The 16,966-nt window shown below is 57.7% G+C and overlaps 1 protein-coding gene across 7 annotated transcripts in view; it reads left to right on the top strand.

The window, feature by feature from the left end:
- Positions 1-16,966, top strand: part of TMEM51 (transmembrane protein 51) — a 55,627-nt gene that overhangs the window by 29,121 nt on the left and 9,540 nt on the right. Inside the window, exon 1 of one of the 7 annotated variants that reach the window (XM_077899543.1) lies at positions 9,694-9,771. The exons of 5 other annotated variants lie outside the window; for them this stretch is intronic. The gene's annotated coding sequence lies outside the window, so the exon portion shown is untranslated. Of the gene's footprint in view, positions 1-9,693; positions 9,772-16,966 lie in introns of those variants that run through there. One more of the 7 variants, XM_077899547.1, reaches the window with a different exon arrangement.

The raw sequence follows: 16,966 nt of genomic DNA, 5'->3' as shown, positions 1-16,966 counted from the left end.
CCCTGTCGCTCCTCGACGCTGTGTGTAGACTCTACGCTCAGAGCGCTACCGGCCGCCCTCCGGTCCTCACGCTCCCGTCCTGTGGGGGAGACCCCATAGGGCCCCCCGAAGCGGAGAGAACGATGCCCTGCCGCTGTAGGACCCCAAGCAAGGACCCCGCAGGCCAGGGAGGTCGACACCGGCAGCAGTGAGGACCCCAGCAGGCCAGGGGCGGCAGGGGGGACGTCTGGCGAGGGACAGGGGGGTGCATCGGGGTGGCTCCCTGGCTGTTTCCCAGACCCCTCAGGCTGGGCAGAAGGGCCTCAACACCAAGCTCAGGGCTTTGGCCTTTGATTCTGTGGCCCTGGGAAGCCACCGAGGGTTTGTTTCTGAGCAGGAGAGTGATGGTAAAAAAAAAGGGGGGGGGCTGTTTCTGGAGGATCAGAGTGGCAGCAGCATGCCGGGTGAGTTGGATAGAAGGGAAAGACCGGGGGCAGGAAGCCAGGTCGGCGCAGCGAGGGGGAGGGCTGTCCCCTGGTGCAGTGGAAACAGAAGAGGAGGAAGAGATGGGCCTTCGGGATGGCCGGGGCCGATGGGAAGGACGGGGGAGCCCGCAGCCACAGATGAGCCGGCTTTCCAGTTCAGATGGGGACGGGACTCTACGATGTGGGAAACTGGCACCGGTCCCTCGCCTCTCCCAGCCTCAGTTGTCTGTAGGACGGGGTGAGACCAGCGCTGGTGGTGAGGAGGAAACAAGATTGTGCATGGAAGTGCTTGGAAATCAGCCCGGGCCTGAGGGGTGCGGCAGGCGGGGGCTGGGGGCCAGGAGGTGCTGGGGAGCCATGGAGGGATCTTGACTGAGGGTGACATGATGACATTTGCCTTTTGGAAAGACACCCCACCCCCACCCCACCCCATCCTCCCTGAAAGCAGCATAGAAAGGACAGGCTGGGAGGCAGGGCCCACCGAGGAGGCCTTCATGGTCCACATCCAGGTGAGGTTGGCCTTTACGGAGTGGGACGTGGGGGCCATCGTGGGCTGTGGACTCTCCCCAGGGGCCCACCTGCTTGCTGGGTCCCCTTTGTGCTTGGCAACCCCTGCCCGATGATGGTCAGGAGACAGATATTTGCCCTGCAGCCCAGCTCGGGGGTTCTTTGTGCCCGCTGGCCCCTGTGTGCACGGTGCTACGCCAGGCAGGCCCCGCGGCAGCTGCCCACGTGGGAGCCCAGCAGCACCGGATTCACCCTCCCGCCCAAAACCTTAGCCCTCACGCCAGCCCCGGATCCGTGCCCCACCGCCAGGGCCTCCCTATTGGGGACCGGGGGCTCCTTGCTCCTGCTCTCTACTAGCATCTCTTCCTCCTCCTGTGCTCTCACCCAGGGCCCCTCCATCCTGCATCTTGGCTCACTTTTCTCTCCTTTGGGTCGCTTGTGCCTCACTGTCTCCTTGCGCCCCGCGCCCCCACCCTGTGTCATCTCTCCTCCCCCTTCCAGTGCCTTCCTCTCCTCCTCTCTTCCTGCACGTGTCCGTTGGCTAGACGTGCGTTATAACCTTGGCAGTAACGTTTTCAAGGGCAGGCCTGGTGCTTCTTCCTGCCCTGTGACTCCTGCCAACAGCCTAGAGGCACGCCCAGCCCCGTGACTTACGGCAGTGTCTGTGGGGTGGCGCGTGGGAGGGCAGCGGCCCAGGGAGAGATTTGCCGGCTTTCAGCCCGAGGACCGCATCCTTCCTCGGTCACTGCCACGGCCACAGGCCTCTGTTAGTCAGCGGCCCTGAGAGTCATCCTCAAAGCATCCCGACCAAGGAAGGAGATCCAGTAACCTGGCAATCAGGCCTGGACTCCTGACCCTGCATTCCAGAACGCCTACCTGTCCAGGTGCTCGTGGCCAGACGGCGCAGAGAGGACTGTGAGGAGGTGCCCTAGGGGGAGGTGGTGGTCACTGCTCACTTGGTCAGCACCAGGCTTGCCTCAGAAAGGAGACGGTTGGGGGCAACTAGCCAGTTTGGTTTTGCTTTGGGTTTTTTTTTTGTCATTATTAATTAAAAAATAATAATTTTAAATTAGACAAGAGGGTTTATATTGGTTCATGCAGCTGACACATTGGGAAGTCCAGCTGGATTCTTGGGTTCAAGTGGTGTCTCCTGGCATGGGGCTCGCCGTCCACCTCCGCTCTCATTTCCTCCAGTGCTGGCTCCCTCCTGGGGCAGCCTCTTCCCCGGGAGAACCAGATGGCCACCAGCTGCCACCAGCTATCTCCTGTCCCTTCCAGCAAACCCCGGGGTGGAGGGGATGGTGGGGGGCGGGGAGGTTAGGGACCCAGCAGGGGTTCCCCTCCCAGGCATTTCCTTGGCCAGGCCCCATCCTCTGAGTGATAGGAAGCTCTGATTGGCCAGGCCTGGTGGCGCCCAGATTTAGGGCCAGGAGAAGGGGGCTGGGATGTCGAGCACCAGCCTGGCCACAGGGCACCTGCGTCCTGGTCCAGGGCAGCCTGGCTCTCGGAGCCCAGTGTAGCCCGGCTCCCCAGGCCTCCAGGGACCATCCTTGGGAGTGACATGTGCCACCGGCTCTGGACGACGTGGCACTGTGATGGGCACAGTAGTGCCTCCTTCTGAGGGTCCCTGCAGAGGCATTTGTGATAATAATAGATTACCCTCGGATTCCCTCTTTGGGATTTTCCAATTTTTTTAAAAGATTTTTTATTTATTTCCTTTTTTTTTAAGATTTTATTTATTTATTCATGAGAAACCAGAGAGAGAGAGAGAGAGAGAGAGAGAGAGGCAGAGACACAGGCAGAGGGAGAAGCAGGCTCCATGCAGGGGAACCCAATGCAGGACTCGATCCCAGGACCCTGGGGTCATGCCCTGAGCCAAAGGCAGGTGCCCAACCACTGAGTCACCCAGGCACCCCAGGATTTTCCAGTTTGATACCGGATCTTTGCAAAGAGAGGGCCTATGTGTGGAGCTGGCTGCCTCAGTCCCCCAGCACCTGGACTTCCGCGCGGCGTGCCGTGGGTGCCCAGTTCATGTGTATGGGGGGTGGGGACAGACTGCCAGGAGACAGCTGGCAAGCCAGAGGACAAGAGCCTTGGCCTGCCCCCAGGCCCCACCCTCACCGGGCAGCCTCCTCCATCTGCCTCCAGCTGGTTGGGGGTACTCAGGAAATAGGGGCTATTTTATCACCATCTGTGTCATCATTATTTATCGTCCCTGTTGTAGTTACTCTTGTGACTACATGGCCATTGTTATTGTTCAGCCTGGAAGTTTCTTCTGGTTCAGGGAGCAACCTTGACCCTTGCTGGACCTCACCCCCCACCCGCCCCTTTGCTTCAGTAATTGCATCCGATGCCCAGATGTGTGGTTACCATCCCCTTGGCTGATGGGTGCATCAGGGTCACAGCTCACAGATATTTAATAAAGCCCTACACTGCCTCGGCCCCCTGTAGGGTAGAGACCATCTGGCATAGCTCCTGGCCTGAGGGGACAGGGACACGACTGGGATGCCCACAGATGCACCGCAGACTGGGACACCGCGCTGTGGGGCTTCCAGGGGGATAATCCCAGCCCAGATGCAAACAGCGCTGCTTTGGACGTGTGGTGCCTGGGTGCTCACCGGCCTCAGCCCCCTTCCTTCCTCTGCAGTGGGGACGGCGGAGCAGCCGGAGAGTGTGTTGATGGTTACAAAAATGACGTGCAGAAGTGTCCAGCTCAGTGCCAGGAAGGAATTGCAACCCCCGGGCTGTGCTGCGGCGCCTGAGAGGGGGCAGAGTCCTGGGACGTGTGACTAGCCACCTGAAGCCTCGGGTCACAGGGGCTGAGCCCGGGTGGCCGAGAAGCATGAGGTCAGCACTCAGCCCTGACCCTAGGCTCCCAAGCAGATTACTTAAGACACTGGTGTTTGTCTTTGTCACTGAGCGGCCTGGGACAAACCCCGGTCCCCTCCATCTCGGTGCCAACAGCAAACCCTGGCTGCCGACGGCACACAAAGCAGTGCCTTGTTCACGGAAGCCCCGTGTAGTGACATCTGAAAGACTCATTCTTTTAAAGCCCGGTTTGGGGGAGCAGATGAGAGGCAGGATCTTAGAGGGACTCTAGACTCAGACCATCTGGTTCCCAGCCTCATCCTGCTACTTATTAACATGAGACTTTGGGCAAGTTCCGTAACCTCTCCGGGCCTCAGTGTGCGCATCCGTAACATGGGGGTGATGGTAGCGGCTTCTCCGTGTGAAGATTAAGTGAGATAATCCGGGCTCAGAGTAAGCATTCACTGCATTTAGTTAAGCAGATGTTAGCAGGTAAGTTAGCAGGTAGGAACAGTTACCTGTTCTTATATTGATGTAAAGACACACGCTTTTGAAAACAAAAGGCCCTTTTGTAAGACGCGTCAGGCCCCAGTGCGTGTCTGACGGGCGTTGTCTATATCCAGGGTCACCTGAAGCTCCGAGCGCCATGCGGGTAGATTCCAGGCTGGGGTTTCTTATCCTGGGGGACCGTCCCCGAAAGGCCAGTGACCCCAAGATTGTGCAGGGCTGAGCCCAAGGCCCTTACCGTAGGCCGGATGACAAGTTTATTACGGGATAACGGCACCGCCACCCCCAGACGCCCACCTGATCCCGGAGCCTGTGTGATGATGTCACCTTACGTGATCAAAGGCCTTTGCAGATTCACATTATCCGGGTGGGTGTGTCATGGTCTCAAGAGTCCTTAAAAAGGCGGGGGGCATGAGGGTGTCAGAGAAGGAGGTGTGCTGATGGCCACAGAGCTGGGAATGACGTCCTGGGAGACGGGGGGGGGGGCGGTGGCGGGCCGGAAGCTCGGGAGCACAGGCTGCTCTAGAAGCTGAAGAAGAAGACAAGGAAAGAGATGCTCTCCGGAATCCTCCAGGGGGAATGCGGCCCGGCCGACACCTCCTGCCCTCCAGGACTGTGAGAAGATGAATGGGAGTTGCTTTAAGCCACTCAGTGTGGGGTGATTTGTCACAACAGCAACAGGAAACCAACACAACCTTCCTCGGGAGAGGGTGTGCGGTGGTTTTTCAGATTTCCACCTGCGCTGACAGGCAGATGATGAACAGTCGCAGGTGCAGAGCATCCCGCTGGGCATCCCACCTGGGCATCCATCCCGCAGGTGTTAGGACGCCACCTTCCCCCCTCCTTGGTGGCGCCCCCTGCCTCTGCATAGCACATCTGAGATGAAGGCATGTCTTCCCCCAGCATTTCTTCTCTGGAACAGACTCAGAGAGGCCCCACAGAACAGCGTGTTGCATGGCTCTGGGGGTTTCTAAATCCCGACCGGTACAGGTGTCCGCGGAGTGTGCCTCCCCCGGTCCTTACTCAGTGCCGCTGGGGCCTGTCTGCATGGGGAATGCGCTGCGGCTCCCTCCGTGGGATCAGTAGAGATACCCCTGCGTGGGCACAAACACCCTAGCAGCTGCTGGGAGCCACAGCCTGGCACCCAACCTGGGTTTATCATTCACACAACCCCAAACAGCCGCAGCTTCCCGGCAGCGCCCTCGGGCTCGCACGCGCGGCTGCAGCTGCCAAACCTGGCGTCTGTCACGTCCCTGGACCCTCAGGAGCAGCAGCTTCCTTACACAGAGGAGGAAGCCGAGGCTCACAGAGGTGAAGTGCATGGCTGTGGGCGTGCGGGGTTAAACCAAGGTCGGACAGACTCTAAAACCCGTGTATTTTCCGCGATAGCGCTACGCCACGCCATTCATTCATCCAGCATTTATGAGGCTCCTCCTGCACGTGCCGGGCCTGCTGCAGGACAGAGGGAAAGCAGCAAGCAACGCAGAGCGAAGCCCCCTGCCCTGGAGCGCTCACATTCCAGGGCAGCGCTGTCCCTTAGAGATAGAATGCACGCCCCGTGTGTCATTTCCAGTGGCCGGTAACCGCGTTATTTTTTTTTAAAGTACAAAGAAACAGGCAGAGATGATCATTGTTATTTAACTCGCTATATCGGAAATATATCATCCCAACACAAAATTGATCAAAAACGCTAACGAGATAGTCTTGGCGGAGGGGTCTTGTACTTTTATAGGACATCTCAGTGCCGACTGGCCACATTTCCTCTTTTTTTAAGATTTTATCTCTTCATTCGTGAGAGACACACAGAGAGAGGCAGAGACACAGGCAGAGGGAGAAGCAGGCTCCCAGTGGGAGCCCGATGCGGGACTCGATCCCAGGACCCTGGGATCACGCCCTGAGCTGAAGGCAGCCGCTCAACCCCTGAGCCCCCCAGATACCCCCAGACTGGCCACGTCTCAAGAGCTCACCAGCCACATGTGGCCAGCGATGGTCGTAGCGGTCAGAGCAGCTCTGGCACACAGCCGATGCCCATGGAGACAGTGACCTGGGTGCAGCTGGTGTGGTGCCACCCACGGGGCTCAGCAGCCACCAGCCCATCCCTGCTCACGTCCAGCTCGGGCTCATATTGGCCACACGCGGCTCCGCAGCTTCTTGTGGCTGGGTTGTCGTGGAATCGGGACGAGCACTTGTTTGTGGGGTGGTGGGCGGAGGTGCTGGGCCTCAGCTTGGAGGTTGGGTTAATCCAGCCCTTAACTTGTGCCACATCCTCTTCAGTGGCCACATCAGGCCTCTCTCTCTCGTTTTATTACTGTTGCTATTATTTTATCCCCCTGCCCCCCTTGCCCCAGCTCCACTTTCCTCTCCCAGCACCCATCCCCGCTGCGGGGAGTGCCCTCATTAGCCCTCGTGACGGGCAGGTGCTGGCCCTGGAGCCGGGGTTAGGGTCATGCGCTTGGCCTGAGAGCAGGGAGGTCCCGGCAAAGAAAATCCAGGCACTGATCCACAAGGAATGGGGACAGCTGTGGCCTCAGGCCATCTCCGGGCACCTGGAACCTCTGGACCCTGTGTTCCCGACCCCCGGCCTCTCTGCCTAAAGAGCCCTTCTCAGCCTCTTTGTCCACACTGTCCTTTCTCCCAGTTCAGGCCCGGGCTCTCGGAGAACCAGCACCGAGTCTCCCGTGCCCCTCATTCCCGCAAAGACTGCTTCTTGGCCAGCGCTGCACCGACAAGCACTTGGTCTGCGCATTCTCTCTTCGGGAAGGTGTAGTTATGGCCATCTTACAGATGCGGAAACTGAGGCTCGGGGGGTATCAGGAACAGCTAGTTGAGCAGAGGAGCCACGGCCCGGACGGAAGCCTGCACACAAGGCCCTAGTCCTCCCCGTCCTGATCTGCACGCGGCCTAGTTGCCAAGGCCTGGAACGGGGCGTCCTCACCCCACACAGCTACATCTGCCCACGGCCAGCCTCCAGGCTCGGCTCCCACGCTGTAAGCCTCTCGGCCTGACTTTCAGACTTTCCCACCCTTTCCAGTCCTCACCCCTAGTTCTGTGGGGAGAGAAGGGGTCCTCCACCGACCTCTCCTAATCTCCCCGGAGCCCAGGACAAGCTGTTCCCCTCTTCCTAAAGTTCCCCTCGTGCTTCATACCCAATCACCATAAATTTAGTAGCATGAAATAGCTCATGTGTATTATGTCGCAGTTCTTGTGGGTCAGGAGTGCAGCCGGGTCCTCTGTGAGGCCAGGTCGGGGTGTAGGCCCGGGATGGCGTCTCCTCTGCAGGGTGGCTGTCAGGGCTTACAGCAAAATTGGTGCCTGAGCTTGTAGGACCAGGGGCCTCGTTTACTGCCGGCCGTCGTTGGGAGCCGACCCCAGGTCCTTACCGAGTGGGTCTCTCTCCAAAGTGTCCACCCGCTTTATTAAACTCTCCAAGCAAGAGAACGTCTCCCTGCAAGGTGGACATCACGGTCGCAGGTGATAGAGTCTCGCACAATAACCTGCATCCCATCACTCTTGCCGTATTTTATCGGCCAGAAGCAAACTACGGGTTCCTCCCACGCTCAAGCGGAGAGGCCACGCGAGGGCGCAAACACCAGGAGATAGGGACTGTGGGGTCACTTTGCGAGTCCGCCTGCCGGCTTTCCCTCTAATTCTCCTTCCTTAATGGCAGGATGGGACCGTGGAGTCGGAGAGACCTGCTGTATGGCTTTAGGCAAGACCTCAGTGTCCTCATCTGTAAAAACTGGGGCAATACCATCTGACTCTTGGCATTCATGGGATGCATTCATGGGATGGTTAAATAAACTCCCTAAGTAGAGCTTTTAGCACTATCCTTGGCAGAGCTGTTAGGCTCATAAATAATAACACATTCCCTGTTACTATTCACCCGGCCTGAGCTGGTTTAGGTGACAAAAAAAGCCCTACGTAACAATAGATTCAATAAAATAAATGTTTGTTTTTCTTCCATGCAGAGTCCGGAGTTCAGCCAGCTAGGGCTGGGAAGATGGCTCAGCAAGCACCAGGGTCCCAGACTCCTTTTCTTTCAACTGCTCTGCCATCTTCTTCATGCTCCATATGGCTGCTGAGCTCCAGCCATCACATCTACACCACAGTGAATAGGAAGGAGGAAGGGGAAGAGAGAGAGAGAGAGAGGCATGTCCCTTCTACTTAAGAACCCTTCCTGAGAGGCACCCGGGTGACTCAGTCAGCTAAGCACCCAACTCCCACTTTCAGCTCAGGTCATGATCTCAGGGTTGTGAGATCAATCCCCACATCAGGCTCTGCACTGGGCGTGGAGCCTGCTTAAGATTCTCTCTCTCTCTCTCTCTCCCCCTCTCGGTCTGCCCCTCCTCCTTCGAAAAAAAAAGGAGGGGGACCCTTCCTGCAGGTCCCCTTCCCCAACACACAGTTCTGCTCATGTCCCATTGGGTGGGACACAGTCGCGCAGCACAGCTGGCTGCTCGAGAGGCTGGTAATGTCCTTTATTCTGGGAAGGCCTGGGAAACGGAAGCGTCGGGAGTTTTCTTCCGATGGAGGAAGGGCAGAGTGCGTATGCGGAGCCGCGAGCTAGCAGAACGGAACCACCCCACTGGGACTGTCAGGCTGGTGAGTCAGCATTACCTGCTCCTCCTGCCCTCGCTCCAGCACAGGTGGGAGAAGGAAAGACCAGGTGAGCTGTGCGGGGAGGTGAGCCAAGCCGTCCAGGTGCTGTCTCCCTGCAGCCTGCTGGCCCTGGCACATCCCGAGGAGGCCATCGCCCTTTCTAGCACTTAGCTGGGGCCCGACTGCCATTTACAGGCCCACATGGCCCAAGGAAAGGCAGCCAAGGTGTTGCCCCCCCAGGGCCCTGAGAAATCCTTGTGCGCCCCAGAGGTTTCATCTGGGGGCTCATCTGTGGACGATGGGACCACTTCAGTGTCATGCGGAGGCCGCAAAGGAGGCACAGTGAGCCTTTCTCAGGTCTTCAGAGACTGGGGGGTGGGGGTGGGGGTGAGTATAGAATCCAGATGTCACCCAGGCCTCAACGCGTCCCTCCTCAACCCCATGCGGTGGAGTGGACACTGCCCTAAGTGCCACCGGACAGACGGGCGCACCCACCATGCAGGGCTGTGCCCGGCCCTCCGTGCGCTGCTGGCGGGGGGCGTTACAGTAGCACTTTGTTCCCAGCCACTGGGAGTCACACAGAGAGGAGGCTGGGGAGCTCGGGCTGCGGACAGCACCCAGTCCTCCCCTCGGGTCCCAAGTGGAGGAGGTGCTGCCGCCAACAAGCTCCTCCATGGGCTGCCAGTCTGTCTGTCCCCGTGTCCTGCCCGCCCCGCCCTAACCTCCACTCCAGCTTTATGATTAAACATCCCAGCGTCAATTATTTACACTATGTCCTGATGACTATCGGGGTTGCAGGGGGCCCGGTGACTCACGCGGGAAAGTTGGTTTATTAAGGAGGGGAAATAACGCGGAGGGAAACTACCACCTGGCCCCAGAGCCTGAGGTCAGCCTAGGAGGGGCTGGAGGCACCTGGGGTGCCGGGAGGGGGCTTTCTGGGGGGTTGCGGGTGCCAGGAGGGGGATCCCCGTGGGGGTGCGGGTGCCGGGAGGGGGATCCCCATGGGGGGTGTGGGTGCCAGGAGGGGGTTCCCCGCAGGGGTGCAGGGTGCAGACAGGGGGCCTTCCGCCGGGGTGCGGGGTATGGGCAGGGGTCTCCCCGCAGGGTGCGGGGCGCTGCATGTGGGGTGCTGGAACGCACTAGCTCTGCGCTCAGACATAGCCAGCGCGACTCTCTGCTGTGCCGTTCGCTGGGTGACTTCGAGCAGGTGCCTTAACTTCTCTGAACATCTGTTTCCTCATCTGTGAGGTGGGGATGACTCTAGAAACTTTCTCATCAGGGGTCTTGGGCATGTTAACTGTGTTAGTAAATAATACATTTAAAAAATAAGCATATTGGGGCGCCTGGGTGGCTTCAGTCCCTGAAGCCTCTGCCTTTGGCTCATGTCATGACCCCAGGGTCCCCGGATGGAGCCCCACGTTGGGCTCCCTGCTCAGCGGGGAGCCTGCTTCTTCCTCTCCCTCTGCCACTCCCCCCAGCTCATGCTCCTTCTCTTGCTCTGCTGTCTCTGTCCCTCTCAAATAAAATCTTTAAAATTAAATAAAATATATTAAATAAATCATAGAAATAAGTCTTTGATATTTACATAAAATAAATAAGATAGACTAAATTATCTAAATACCACTAATAACCGGAATGCCTCGGTGGCTCAGTAATTGAGCATCTGCCTTTGGCTCAGGCCATGACCCTGGGGTCCTGGGATCGAGTCCCACATCGGGCTTCCTGCAGGGAGCCTGCTTCTCCCTCTGCCTGTGTGTGTGTGTCTCTCTCTCTCTCTCATGAATAAATAAAATCTTTTTAAAAAATACCATTAATAACAATCATAAAAATGCATGAAAGCAGCCAGCACAGTGCCCGGCGCTTGGTTAACGCTCAGGAGACTGTCCACTGTTGTTGCCACGATCCCAGAACATGACAGATGGGAAAGGAATTGGGGGTGTCTTTCAGAGAAGTGACTTTCTGAAAACCAGAAGCAGGAGGAGACGAGGGCTCGAGAAGGCAGGAGCTTCACGCGGAGCCACAGGTAGCCAGGGAAGAGGGGGCAGGGAGAGGAATGGGCAAGCTTGAGCGGATTCCAGGAGGGCGCTTGGCAGAAGGTTTGGGAACCACTTCTGTGGAAGCCGCATCACTGTGGCTAAAAAAGAAAATGTCCAGATATGGGCAGGATAACCGCGCTGGGACTGTGTCCTCCCCTCCACAGTCAAGGGCAGCCCCGACGAAGGCCTGGGAGCGGGGAGGGCTCTGTCGGGCCGCAGGAGATCCCCCACTTCCCTGCACACCTCCGGTCGGTTAGGAACCCCCCAGGGAACGACCCCAGAACAGTCGTCTGCCTAGCTCTGTGCCGAGGGCTTAGAGCCACCAGGAGAGGGTGAGAATGCACCCCTTTGTTCCAGTCTGACCCCAGCCGACTTGGAACAAGTGCAGGCTTGCCTCCGGAGAAACCTCGGGTTAAAATGTAAACCGGGTGCAGGAGGGCCGGCACCGAGGAAGCGGCGAATTCACCCCGGGATCCATTCTAGCAGGATCAGGGAACCGGCCCGGGGAGGGGAGCTGTCGGGCGGGCGAGCGGAGGTCCGCGTGCCCGCAGGCCCCGGGGAAGGCGTGCGGCCCGCCTGTGGCTGCTGCGACAAAGGAGCCCCGACGTGGTGGCCGCTTACTCTCTTGCAGTTCCTAAGGCAGGAGCCCGCGGTCAGGTTGCACCGGCTCACGGGCTCACGTCAGCAGCTTTGCGGGGCTCGTTCCTTCTGGAGGCTGAGGGGCAAAGTCCCCTCCTCACCCGCCTCTGGGGCCCAGACGGCTGCACCCCGTGGCTCACGGCCCCTCCCCGCCGCCGCAGCCCCTGGCTTCTGCCCTTACAGCTCCTGCTTCCTCCTCTGACCTTTCTTGCCTCCCTCTTCTGAGGACACTTGTAATTAAATTGGACTCACCTGGATAATCCCGGCTAATCTCCCCATCTCAGGATCCTTAACTTAATCACATCTGAAAAGTCCCTTTCGCCCTATCAAGTTAACAGTCACAAATTCCAGGGATTAGGATCTGGATATTGGTGTGTCTGTAGGTGGGGGGGTGGGGTCATTGCTTAGCCTCCCTCACGCCCTCTCTCAAATTCTGAAAAACACGGAGTGATGGCAAACAGCCCCCAGCTGAACCCAATTCCTCTCTGTGCCCAATTTCAAGGGCCTTGAATCAGCCTCTCCCTCGCCCCCCTGCTCGGGGCCAGCTAGCCCATCAGGAGCGTTACTCTGGTCTCGGTGCAGCCCCGCATTGATTTTTCCAGCTCCGCTGGCCCTAGAAACAGCCGGGCAGGCTCCTGCCTCAGGACCTTGGCTCTGCGGTTCCCTGTGCCTGGAAGGTCCTTCGCCCAAATACCCTCGGGGTTCCCTCCCGGGCCTCCTTCAAACCCCTGCTCAAATATCCCCTTCTCAGTGACTGTGCTCCCTGAGCAGCACACTTAGAGTCCCCACCCCGGTGCTCCCTACCACCCGGCCGGGGGCAGCATCATCACTCCCAGCTCGTCCGCCCCACCCAGCGTTCTATAGTTTTCTCCCAACAGGTGGTTGTCCATTTTGGCCATTCCTCTCTCCCCGGCACTCACAGCAGGCCCCGGCACATGACAGATACTCTGTTAATGTTTCATTGAGTGAATCCCTACATACCCGAACCCCCAAACTTTGAGCCCATAATGCATAACAACCCATGAGGTCATCGGAGTCCAGCTCCCCGAACAGTGGAAGCGGACGGAGGTGAGAGGTGGACTCTAGGCCAGTGTGAAGTAGCTGGGCTGAGACGGGAGCACAGCTGCTGGCCCAGAGCCCACCCTGGGGACCCCACCGTGTGCCAGGAGGAGTCAATACTCACAAACACATCTCAGCTCCCTCATATGAGCTCTCCCCTCTGCCCGCCTCTCCTTGTTGCTGCAAAATGCCTCCTGGGGAGGAGGAACAAATGAATCAGGTCAATGTCCAAATTGACCTTCTGCACAAGGACACAGGCTTTGTGCACAAAGTGCCCAGGTTCACACAAGCCTGGGCAGCAGCCAGCGCACGGACCCGAGCAGCCAAGTTGCATACGCTCCCTGTCCGGGGCTGTGACATCTCACCAGCTTCAGAGCAGGGGTGGGTGGGGAGGGCATAACAGGTGCCACTGCCCTGCCTTGGTGATTTTGGCTGAACGGCTGGTTTCCCCTACTGCCTCGTGGATGAGGGAGGTCTGAACGAGAAGACCCTGCACAGGTGCTCCCACTTACACACTGTGGGTGAGACCTGGGGCAAGTTTCTCAACCTCTCTGGGCCTCGTGTATTCGGTGATACTGTGGACGGAAGTGGGGATAAGAGCACCGCCTTCATGTGATGCTTGGGTGGAATAAATGAGCCAACCCATGCAAGCGCGGAGTGTGAGCCCGGCACACACACTGGTGTCCAGGAAATGCCAGCAGATCTACCTGTTGCCGGCTGCACGCTGGGGCCAGGTGGGGTGGTGGTGCCTCTGCTCAGCCCGGCTTCTCAGCGTGGGAGGCCACTGGTGGCCCATCCCCGGAGCCCGGAGAGGGATCAAGATGTCAGACTCACTTTGAGTTGATGGTGACAGGAGCTCTGGTTGCTGCCCTGCATCTCATACGGGCACCAGACTCTGTCCTGGCAGGGGAACACGCAGTGATGTCATATTTCCCAAGAAATATGGAATGTGGCTGGAGCCCTTGAGACTGGTTCCCCAGTGCCAGCCTCGTAAATCGGGTCACACGCCAGCCACTTGCTTAGAGAAAGACACTGCGTCAGGCGCCAGGAGCCTAGATACCTGGCTTGTTAACTCGCCTCCTCTGTTCCTGGCTCCTGGAGTCTTCAGAATGAACTGGACTTCCTTAATGTCACCAACATTTAAATGAATTAGCAAGGAGCCTGGAAATGCCAGGTCTTAGAAAATTTATGGACATCTGCAGGGAAGGGGGAGGCTGCCTTTCTTTTCTCCGCAACAAGTGGTGGGCTCCCGGGAACCGTCCTGTCTCCCAGCTCTGTGCAGTGTCTCAGGATGGACCCGTCCCACAGATCTCCTTCCTCGCCTCCCACCCCCAGACTCCATCCAACGTAGATTTATATACACCTCAAGGCTTTGCAAAGCTGCTGCTTTTTTTCTTTTTTAAGATTTTATTTATTTATTTGAGAGCAAGACAGGGAGCACGAAAGAGAGAGAACATAAACAGGGGGCTGGGGGGGGAGGAGCTGAGGCAGAGGGAGAAGCAGGCTTCCCGCTGAGCAGGGAGCCCAACTCGGGGCTCGATCCCAGGACCCTGGAAGCATGACCTGAGCCAAAGGCAGACGCTTAACCAACTGAGCCCCCAGCCGCCCCAAACTGCTTTATCTTCCTTCCCCCACCTCCTTCAAAGCTAATCTGTTGCTCTTTCTGTAGCCTCCTGTTAAGCCCCATTTTAGCAATACCGCCTGGTGGTTAAACGCATGGGTCTTAGAATCAGACACACCTTATCCCTGCCTTGCACCAGCTGTGGAACTTAGGACATGTTACCTTACCTCTCTGAGCCCCAGAGGCCTTCTCTGTAAAACAGAAATCGTAGCTATCAAGTGATTGTGCATTCACACAACCACGTGAAGGAGCCCAACACAGGGCCTGGCACAGAGTCCGCATCCAATCCAGGAATTGCTGGACTCAAGTTCTCTACAAAGCCATTTTAGGGGGCGCCTAGGTGGCTCAGCGGTTGAGCATCTGCCTTTGGCTCTGGTCGTGAACCTGGGGTTCTGGGATCGAGTCCCCCATCAGGCTTCCCCGCAGGGAGCCTGCTTGTCCCTCTGCCTGTGTCTCTGCCTCTCTCTCTGTGTCTCTCATGAATAAATAAATAAAATCCTTTTTAAAAAGCCATTTGGAAGAAAGGCACACCTGTTCCCCCGGTGCTTTCATGATGACATACCTCCGAGGATAAAGTACGGCGCTCACCGCGGCCTGGCCGCCCTGCCCAGGGAGTGGTGGGGGCGAGGGGAGGAGGTGCACTGCAAAGCCAGCTGGATTTGATGGGGCACCTCGCCTGCTGCTCGGAGCTGTGTCCCCGAGGGCAGGTGGCGTAACCTCTCGAGGCTCACGGGTGGCGGGGCTAATCATTCCTGAGGGGTGGCTGCGGCTGGTGCTTGCCTGACCCTTCCCATAGCGACTGCCCTGCCTAGCAGATTCCTGAGCATCCCTTCTTGTCCTCTACCCCCGTCCACTCTCTCTAGCCCAGCAGCCCTCTTCCCTCCCCTCTGCCTTTATGACTCATTTGCACATTGATCTTCGTTTTTCCTGAATGCTCAGTCCACAAGAACGCGTTCTAAGAGAATGGGAACCTGACACCTTTGACCTTGGTTGGTGGGAAGGTGGCCTGAAACTCCCGGGCAGGACTGGGACGGCAGCAGTGGTGGCACCCAGAGCCTTTCTCCCCCTGCATGGGACCGGAACTTAGTGACCAGAGTGACTGGGGCCTGGGCCCCACTGAGTTCTTCCTTTGTGATGGGCATGTGGCCTGGTTCCCTGGGAATGCAGCTGGGGATCCCTTTTATGGGATGCCCGGTGCCCAATTATGCCTCTTGGCAGGAAGCGGCTGGGGTGCAGGGAGAATGGTCAAGGAGCTCCTTTGTGCTGGGGACCCGTCATGCGGCCAGGCACCTCCGACCGCCGAGGTCCCTCCCGGGCCAGGCAGCAGGGCCGGGCGCCCCTGGGACTGCTCCTTCCCTGGGCCGGGTGACGGGCTCGGTGGCCACACGGGGTCCTGGTTCCTAAATCCTCATAGAATTTCTGGGATTCAGCGGGGACGGGGCACGGGAAGCCTTTGCCATCACTTGGGACCCTTTGCTCTGCCTCAGCTCCGACAGCCCCGTTTGGTTGTTTTTTTTCTTTCTTTTGTTCAATTTTATTCAAAGCGTTGTCTCTGTATTAGATCCACAGAGACTCCAAGGCGGGTGCAGGATGGGCGCGCTGGGGTCTCAGCCAGGTGGAGGGCTCTCGTGTCCAGGGCTGTGACCGTCCACCCCCACCCCAGAAATCCCTGCTGGCTCTGGTCAGCCAAGGGTGCAGGTGGGGGGGAGGAGAGCTGCTGCCCAGAAGGGGGCAGTTTGGGGGCTCTCACCCCTGCCGACCTCTGCCTAGGAACGCCAGGGAACCCTGAAGGCTCAGACTCCACCGGGGAATGTTGGTAGAGTCGCCTCTCGGTCACAATCACGTTTAACCTGGGCGCCTCTCCCACCTTACTGGCAAATGGTTTGCGTTACGGATACTCCGGAAAGTTGCTCCAACCCATCCTCTCTCCCTCGGGGCCAACCGTGGCTAGGAATTTCCCCAACTCGATATGGGACACGGGTCAAACTTTTTACCTTGCCAGATATTCATTCTACCAATAGTCACTAAGCACCTGCTAGGTTCCCTAACAAGAACTTTCATTCAGGAAGTTTAAACTCCAATGGGAGCAAACAGGAAAGCAAAACAAGACTATTACAGATTGTAAGGTAATGTCATCCAGCCATGGGAAGACACCAGGCCTGGGGTGTAAGGATAGCGGGTGAGGGAGGGGCACCCTATATAGAGTGGTTAAGGAAATCCTCATTGAGGGGGCGGCGTTTGAACTGAGAAACAGAAGTAGTAAAGAACTAGCCAGACCAAAGAGACAGATGGAAGAGAGTTTCGGGCATTGGGAACAGCAAGTACAAAGGCCCTGTGGCAGAAAGTGCTTGGTGTGGGGGAGAAACAGAACAGAAGCCACCGAGAGTTGGTGAGCCAAGAGAGAAGGTATGAGAGAGGCAGGAGCCAGGCCAATCTGGTGGGACTGGAGGCCACAGCAAAAGAATTTGGAATTTATGCCAAGAGTGGTGGAAAGATGTTGACGGGTGTTGGAAATTCCTGTTACAAAGTAATTCAGCCAATGAAGACAGTGTCTATAAGATATCTGTGCAATTTAAGGACTAATGTGATAAATAAACACCCACATGTCGTTCGGTGTTACCTGGCTGGGAGCTTCGGGTAAATGGAAATGTGCTACGTGTGCTTTTCTGCTCAGCATCACATTCGTCAGAGTGGGCCGCGCTGGCGCACGTAGCTATGGGGGACCC

Source organism: Canis aureus, chromosome 5 (genome assembly GCF_053574225.1).
Source record: "Canis aureus isolate CA01 chromosome 5, VMU_Caureus_v.1.0, whole genome shotgun sequence".
Taxonomy (NCBI): Eukaryota; Metazoa; Chordata; class Mammalia; order Carnivora; family Canidae; genus Canis; species Canis aureus.
The sequence above is the reverse complement of the archived record's forward strand: the minus strand, read 5'-3'. Positions and strand labels throughout refer to the sequence as shown.